Raw genomic sequence first — 9,305 nt, 5'->3', positions numbered from 1 at the left:
GTTAAATGATACTAATCGCATGTTGAAACGGAAAAGCGCTTTCTTTTTCTCCTTTCATTTATTGTTACACAGCAACACTCACCCTCTCCGGTAATTGTCTTAATCACCCAATTAACGCACAGGCCCACCCAAACACATGCGGACCCACAGGGAGAGGGGCCTTACCTTTCGACTGAGCTAAGAGCCCGGTGCTGGGAAAGCCTGCGGCCTGCATGCCAATAGCGTCCTGGAGTGAGCAGGAAATCCTGCTGCTGTGTCAAGGGCTGCTGGAAGATTTGTCATCTTTTCCAAAGGTAACCAGAAACTGCAGGAGATTGTCCAAGTGGAAAAAAAACTCAGATAATGACGGAAAAAGACATCGGCAAAAACGTTGACTCAAGTGGAAAGGCTGTTGTCAAACTCTTGTCAAACTGATGATTTTGTCATCTTTGAATAAAAATGCTTGATATTTATTCTAAAAAAAAAATAAAAAATTAGATGATTGTTTGGGATGAACTTCAATCATACCCTAAATATAAAAGTTATGACTCTTTTGTAAAAACCCATTTGTGTCCAATTTTTGTGGTTTATGAACAGCATCGTGCCATTTAATAATTCATTTGCTTGTGCTTGCTGCTGTTGAAAAGGTCTCATAGGAAGTCCAACATTTGAGTAATAATGTGTAATTGTGAGTGTGCAATTTTTACCCTTTCATGAGGTGCAACAGGGGTGAAGCCTGAACGCAGTACAGTAGCAGCACAGTTAAGCCATCTTTACTTTGGGTCCACGCCACTGTAGATTGTGGTCGGTGAGTAAGGCCTTCTTTGCCACGGGCTCATTTTGGATGGCAAACATTTGACACAAATACACACATTGAGTGATCCTTTCATGAAACAAATTACATAAACAAGGCAGCAGGCTGCCGACTCTTGTCTGTTGACTTTTCCCAACCATCACTTTTCCCCTGCTGGCGGCAAAATAATGAAAAAGCTGTAAAGTGCATCCTTGTAATTCAGCTGCGTGTTTATTTGAAATACGTTTTTACAGGAAGCAGGCGCTTCCCAGCAAAGAACTATCTGTAAACATTGTCGTTCATTCTTAAAAGTGACTATAGTCAGGCCGTCTTGGCAGCAATGCGTTGGCGCACCTGATTTTATGGACTTTAAGAATGTTGTTGCTTTTAATTCCAATCTTGCATAGCTCACGGTCTGGTTAACAGCGGAGTTTATCATGGCAACAAGGTTCAGTATCACATTTTTTGACCATGACCGAAAACGCTCTGTTCCAACAACACCAACTTGACTTGTCATTAATTATGTAGCGTGGACTTGCTGCTGTATGAGAAATTGCTCAGACACTTCACAACCTGGAGTAAATATTAGTTTGTCAGATAGTCTTTGGAAATGTAAAATATTTTGTGTGGTGTCAATGGTGTCTGGCAGCAAGAACATCCCAGGTTGCGAATCCCAGATTGGGCTCTTTATGCATGTAGCTTGCATGTTCTCCCCACGCATGCTTTGCTTTTCTCTGGGTACTCCTCTCACAGTTTAAAACATTATGTCCTTCACTTTTCTCCCCTCAACATCAATATCTGTCTAAACACAACATGCAGAGTAGCTCACAAGACACAAAACAGCAAAGCAGGCAATGCGGTCTCTTTTTCACTCTGAACGTGGTTGTAGAAAACACGTCTAGGAAACCCATATATGTTGGACGCATAAAATAATCTGTATGGTTTTTTTGCAACTGTGCACACAAAATAAGGAATTGTATCAGCATGCTGGCTATCACTGCTAGTGCAGCTGACAAACACATCACAGTACACCAACAAGTATTGAGAACTGAGTTCAGAAAGCTATCAGAAAGGCAATGTTTTTATTTTATTTTTTTCTCAAACTTGCATTAGTCACACTTGGCGTGCCAGTTCTGGTTTTAGTATTCGAAAGAAAACACACCGAGAGTGACAAACACCTTTCTGTTTGGCTTAGTATGTGGTCAGAAAAACATACAAATGACGTAAACATTAATGCAATAAACTAATAAATTAAGAAAAAAGAAACAGGGATTTCTACCCATTGGAGAACTTTAGTTTTTGAAAATATATTTCGCCAGTTTTACCAATTATTATTTCTCTTTTTGGGATGCATAATTTCTGTACTAGCACAGCAATCCTGTAAACAAATTTACATTGGTATCCAAACTGAGTAAGACTTCCGGCCCCTCAGACGTTCATTACCGAATGAAAGTGATCTAAATGTGATTCTTCTCCATCAGATAAGGCATTGAAGCGTATCCTCAGAGTGAGGCTCGCTGTATGCGTCACTCTCAACACCACACAGTTCATAAGCCCAGAAGAGTTTCCCCTAAATCATTTTCAGAAACCTCACCAGAGAAAACAAGGTGACCACATCAGCTGCTGTGGAAATCCAGGGATCCCTCTGCTGTTATTTCTTCTCTCAAGGTCACATGTGACTCACTGCTTTAACTGGCAACACTTCCAAGACTCGGTGAAAGTCTGCTGGAACTCTTTGCCTACTTTTTTTTTTCAGCAGCCATGTCTGACTATTTCTCTCTGCTACTGGTTTCTTTTTTACCCTCTTTAGAGAAAGTGTTTGGCTACTTAGTTCATCTAATTTTAGTTTTTGTTCTACTCCTACACATTTCCGTTGACCTTATGAGTCTACATTTACTTTAGCCATCTTTGCCCCACACTAATTTGCATGTTGAAGGTTTGTCATCCGTTTGTAAAATAAAGGCATGTCCACTCTGATTTCCATTTGAAGGGTCTGAGCAATGCGAATTAAAAAGTATACTGAAACAGGACCTCTGAGGTGGACCGCAGGGAGGCTGAGCGTCACATATGAGAAGGTCAAGGTCCCCAAGAAGGTAAAACTCTGTCTTGGCTCAACAAAAAAGTGAGATTTCCCGAAAATCTTAGGGTCACCTTATGCCACTGATTTCCAGCACAGATAAGGTCGATCTAGTTTACTTCTGAGTTTGTATCCCACAGCCCCTTCACTCCTACAAGTCTTAATAAATCCATCATTATTTTTGATCCCCTGTGATGTTATCAATGAACAATTGTTAAAAGGTCAAATATTTATCTATATATCTAGTTTAGCAGTGATAATTATTTTCTCCATTAGAAACTCGCTCTAGTAACATAATTTAATGAACCATGGAAGTTGGACACCACGGCGTAATCTAGTAGTGCCTGTCCAAGCAAGACTATTTTCTTGAAGCTTCTCCTTTGATTGACTGGACACAAAATTTGGAAAACCGAAGTCTCGGAAAGCTGTGTTTTGACCTCTCACTGCACTTCAAAACTCCATTTTTGGTGTTTTGTATTTGGTTTGTGTTTGGAAAGTTGTAGCTTTAAACACTTGTGGTGAAGGCTGTGTGTTAGAAAGAAATAGTGTTAGCCATTAAAATCAACTTTGGTAAAGGTCAAGAAAATATCATGGTTTATGTTAAAATATAGTCTATCATCAAAATATCCTCTTCCTAGATTACAGGGTAACGACTCCCGTCCTTTGCTAAATACATAAAAAGGGGTTTCAAGTGAAATGTGAGCCAAAACTGCCACTGAAATATTTAATTTAGTAAGTTTTATTGGGAAACATGAAAGAGAGAGAAAAAAAGGGATTCACTAAGTTTTCCATTGGGATAACAGTTTCCTGTCAGTGGAGGTGAAGTTATGTTTATTGAGATAACATTATATTGTTATTGGTATATTTATTTATTTGAACTGATCTCCTCAAACTAAACACCCAGTCACCTGTTTTATGCGTCTTTCATCGATGCTTGGAAGATTATGAGATTGTTATTGCGTGACAAACCAGAGAAGGCAGCCAACTGAGCTAGTGGGGACACATTGAATGTAGAGTGACATATTTTGGCCTTTACAAATATTTGACAGTTGCGACTATGAGGTGACCCTTGAGAAATTGCTTCATTACTGTTATTTCATGTTGGAGATCATCTCATGAAAACGAGAAGGATTACTTGGAGCTGCGAGTATAAACACGCATAGGGTAATGTAAGCCGTCCGGAAAGAGACAGTTGTGTTTTTGTTTTTGACTGACCCCAAAGGAATCTCTCTTTCGAGTTAAATGCCAAAACAGCCTCTTGATTCTTTGGTGTATGTCTGAGTTAAAACCTAAAACTGTATTTAATGGAGAGTTATCACTGTCCGTAAGCAGCCAGGACAGTTGGTTACCATGGAGACCGAATGCCAAAGTTGCTCTACCAGGAGACTTTGGGGGGCTCCACCATACTGTTTCCAGTTTGGTGTGTTTCCACACTCATCAGCTCTTACCTGGACCAGTGGAGTAAACTGCTTTTGCTACAAGTTGCATTATGATCCATCTCAAAAATACAAGATGAAACTAGTGGAGGTTCAAGTATTCAGTAGGTGACATATTTATCATGATGTAATAAAGTTACATATCAGTAATAAAGTTACTGTGAACAGCTACAGCTGTTTTTTGATGTACCAGGTTCTGTTCCACTTCCAAGTGATTTCTTTTCCCACATCTGAGGGAACATAGTACTTCAAGGCTATCCCCCGCTAAGAGAAATTTGTTACTTTGTATTGTGTTGATACATTTGAAATCACAATAAATTACTTGTTAGCCCTGAATATTTGAAGGATTTTATGCCACATCTATTTTACAACAATACCAGCACAGGAGAAAGTAACTAGGAGGGAGTTCACACTAAAATACTTTTTACCCGTTATTGTTCATGTCAAGTTGGGCTTGACCATTTTGTTTCAATAAAACTCATTTGCAATGCTTTAGCAAGACGTGTTGGACTATTTCATGCTCATAACTTTTAGAAAACAGTTCACAGTGAAGGGCCCCTTTCAGTCCCAACAAACTGCACGCTAGTGCACGAAGCAAGGTCCATAAAGACACATATAAGCAAGTTTGAGGAGAACTTGGCTGACGTGCTTGGAGACCTGATCTCAACCCAGCAGAAAACCTTTGGGATGAGTTAAAGAGAAGTTTCAAGCCAGGTCTTCTCATCCAGCATTTGCATCTGACCTCACAAACATGTTTCAGGAAGAAAGGTCCAACATTCCCATAAGCACACTCCACAGCTTCAACTTCTTACCACAGGAGTTGAACCTGTGAGTTGATGTCATATCAAGTCCTGTGGATTAGGAATGTAAAATGACCCAAGTCATGTGTGTGTGAAAGCTGGAGAGCTCATTTACGCACAGGAAGCCAAGCGGTTTATTATAAAATTCTGATAAACTGAACAGAATTAAAACAACTCATATGCTGACAAAACCTGCGTTGTGGATTTGGAAGAGCAGCATCAGAGGCACCTGGGAACACTGTTGAGAAAATTGAGAACATAATCATATGAGAATTTCCAACACAGTTATCAGCCCATCCAATGGCACCTGATAGCATCTGTGGGGAGAACAGACTGATTGCTAAAGTCTATGTGTGGCACACTTCTGTTCAGGAAATCCTGGAACCTGAACGATAAACACTTGACCACAATCGTTTGTAGACATGCTACAAAAATGTAACACAGCTGCTGACAGGTCAAAACCAGCAAATAATTTACTCTGTAAGAGAAGTCAGCAAAAGTCACATCTTTACACCCACTATCGTCCCGCTTCAACACTAGAGGAACTCGTTTCAAAACGTCAGGGAGGATTGTCTCGTGTGTGTTTTGATATGTGTGTAACAGTGTGTGCTTGAGAGGTTAAACCCTGAGTTTGTGATACCCTTGTTGTGGTCTCTTCTGACCTCAGTGCTAAAAGATCCCCGCAGCCTGTGTATTTGTTTCAGTCTTTTGTAGTCATGATTGTGCCAGTGTGTGCATTTGTGTATTTGGTCATGCTGTGGTGAGTTTTGACCTCATCTCTAACATTTCCATTACACGCCTCAGCGGCTCGTACGTGGGCGAGTGTGTATTTCTGTATGTGACGTTGAGACCTTGTACTTCTATGTCATCTGTGTGACATTTGGTCATCGCTCTGCTCAGACTGGACTGGACAGCGACAAAAAGGGACAAACCGTAAAACCATATTTGTTGTGGGTCTTCTCACGTCACGCGTGTCGTTTCGGTGGGGCAGTGTTGACATCAGTGTGTGGGTGCGACTGTCGGCTGTCATGCAATTCGACGAATGTTAGGTGGTTTTTAATTCTCGCTGGTACTTTAATAGACTTACTGTACTTGACGAAATTAACATTTCTTTTGAACAATTTTATTACAATGCTGGAAAAACAGAAGGGAAAGTTTTAATGGCTTTGAAACATGAAACATCACCTAAAAATGGTCTCACCCAATTATATGGTTCTTTCTTGCTGGTCCTTTGATTATGGAAACCAATGTGCTTGTGTTAGTGTAAGTTTATCTTCTAATTACTAAAAGACTGTCTTTTCTTAGCACACGGCATAAACACAAGAGAGTACAGCATAGGAATAATCTCCGTCAATTATCAGTTTACAAGAATCATTTTGTACAAGTTTACCTTGGAAATCATGAGTAATTCAAGGAGACCTCTGTCTCATTCCTTCCACGCTCCTTGACCGCTGAGGGGACAGTGGTCAAGGAGAACACTGTCCCCTCGTAGGAGAGGCACCTCATAGGAGTCCTAGCTGTAAACAGAGTCGCACATCAATTCTTGAAATGGCAAAGGTCAAAGGCTGAATGTAGAATATGATATTAATTTAAGCAAAGCCAATACATATTTATAATACAAATAAACAATAAAGATAGAAGAAAATCCCTTTTAGAATAGCTGTGAAAATGTAATACAAGCATTCATTGTGAGGAATGAAACATTTAAATTGGGAAAAAAAATATAAGCAAAAAAGCAGTGAGCGTCACATCCAGTGAATATGATTGGAAAACTGACTCTTAGCATTTTGTAGGAGGCTTGAACTCTAACATAATTTAGTTTCATGTGCTCCGGACTATTGAAAGGAGAAAGAACACCATGGTAAAATAGAAAGAGCTGCTTGAGGCCTTCAGAAAGAAAACTGCAGCAGCTTAAAAGTCTGGCAAGGGAATCTAAGAGGTCTCAAATGAATTCGTAATCCTCCAATCAATATGTGGCAGACATTTAAAACAACATGCCCAGGTCTGATTGCCTAAACAAGATCCCACTGAAACCAGACTGCAAGTCACTCAAAAAAGCCTCCAAGATCTCTTGCTTTTCATAGGGAAGCCAGACAATGAATTTTTTGGACAACAGAACATGTGACAATTTGGCATAAACCGAACATAGCACATAGCAGAACATAGCAGAGCCGGACACTGAGACACGACCCAAAACATAAAACTTTGTATCAGATATGCATCAGATTGAAAGGTGGCTGGAAGAGGTGCCACTGATTATTTTTCTCACTTGACTGTCATTTTGCAATATGCCTAAATGTTATTTTAGAACATGTTGAGGGTGTAACAAAAAAAAAAAAAGAAAACATTCCTCTATGCAGCAAATAGATTCATATCTGCTTGTGTGAAACTCCTAATATGCTGATATGAAACTTGTTGGGCAACAAGTAAAGTGGACTGAGCTTTTATGATTTTGTTCTTGACGCATCATAAACTTTTATTCTACAAGTCACACTTTTATACGCGGATATGCAGGTTGAAAGACAACACAAAGTTCTGACTTCACAAAGCCTCTTTCACAGGAAGAAATAAAAAAGGTAGTTAAATAATGCTGGAGTTTGTGTGAATGACCTCAGGTCACTCCGAGAGTGCATTTGTTCACATATACCAGGAGAGTCCAAGTCCAGTCCTGGAGAGCTGCTATCCTGCAACTTTTGCATCCCTTCGCCAACATACCTGAATCCCCTCATTAGCAATCAGTCAGCTCTGCAGAGGCCTGGATTTGATTCAGTTGCGCTAGAGAAGGGAATCAATTAAAGATTGCAGGATACCAGCTTTCCAGGACCACACTTGGGCAACCCTGGCTCAAACTAACATCCAACATTCATACTTTGACCAAAGAATTGCTTAGAGAATGAAGTCAGCATACACACGGAGAATATTTCATACAAAGTTACATATTAAGAATATCCTAATTAAATTATCAATAGAAGTCTCATTAGGTATTGTGGAGTTGTTGTCTTTATCTAGTCATACATAATTAAACTAAAAGTAAATAAAAAACAAAAAAACAAAATTGATACTGATATACAGTATGTTGGATCAAATGCATACACCAGACCATGGTGTTAAATAAACCATGGTTTGGATTGGTCCACAAATGACTCAGGACTGGATTAGGAAGATAACCCAAATTGGAATATCTTACTCAGCAGCTAGCAGACTGCATCTGACACCAGGCTGGAATACGCATGCGCTTTTGGAGCAAATTGCAAAACAATGTGTTAAACTGTCAGTGTTACAAATAACATGCAGTAAAGGTTTACCTATGTTGCTTTGGCAAAATTGCATGCATTCTGTCTGAGAATTGTGTTTGAAAACAAATGTTTGTAATCAGGATGTTCTGATAGTTTGTACAACACATAAATCCCTTCTGAACCTCAAAATGCTCTGGATAGAACTTACATTTCACTCTGAAAATCTATGGGTAATAAATACTTTGACCGCAAAATTGTTATGTAAAACTTGTTGATTTTTATTTTTTATTACAAAGTTTTATTACTTCAACAATGAAAAGGGTAATTATTGTTTCCAAGATGCTTATTTTGCAGTTCCATTTAATTTATTGGAGAAATGTGCTTGGTCACATGTTGCGTGAATAAACAGTAGTCTCGGAAAAACTGTATAACCTATTAGAAGAGTTTGACAAAACTCCTAGGCTTTGCTTTGCCCTACTCCTTATACTGGGTCAGATTTTATAGGGTGTATCTTTTATGTCCAAGTAGGATTTCAGGTCAAATTTCAACAAAACATTGTAACCAGCAAGGATTCACTTAAGAAGCGATTACAAGAACATCTGACTGTTTGACAGAGAATTACTAAGGACAACGAAAATAATTGTGGACAGTAGTTTGCTTATGCCAAGTGGAACGTTTAAAAATGCACTAAAGACATTTAGAAAATGTTGCCAATTCATTTAGAAACATGGAATAAGGTCACTGAAATGTGTATTTTATTTATTTAATTTTTTTACCCAAACCAGGGTTTTAAGAAGATATGGGGGGCGGACAAAACATAAAACACACACATTAATGCACATAGGTTATAGCAGAAACATTTGGATGTATGGGAAATTCAAACAGCCTGTTTTTTTTTTTTTTTAAGTTTGTCTGTTTTTACAGTTTGACTTGTGAGGAGATGGATGATGAACATTTCAACTGTCATAGAGACACAATCTAATA

This window comes from Poecilia reticulata, chromosome 16 (genome assembly GCF_904066995.2).
Source record: "Poecilia reticulata chromosome 16, P_reticulata-male-v2, whole genome shotgun sequence".
NCBI lineage: Eukaryota > Metazoa > Chordata > Actinopteri > Cyprinodontiformes > Poeciliidae > Poecilia > Poecilia reticulata.
The sequence above is the reverse complement of the archived record's forward strand: the minus strand, read 5'-3'. Positions refer to the sequence as shown.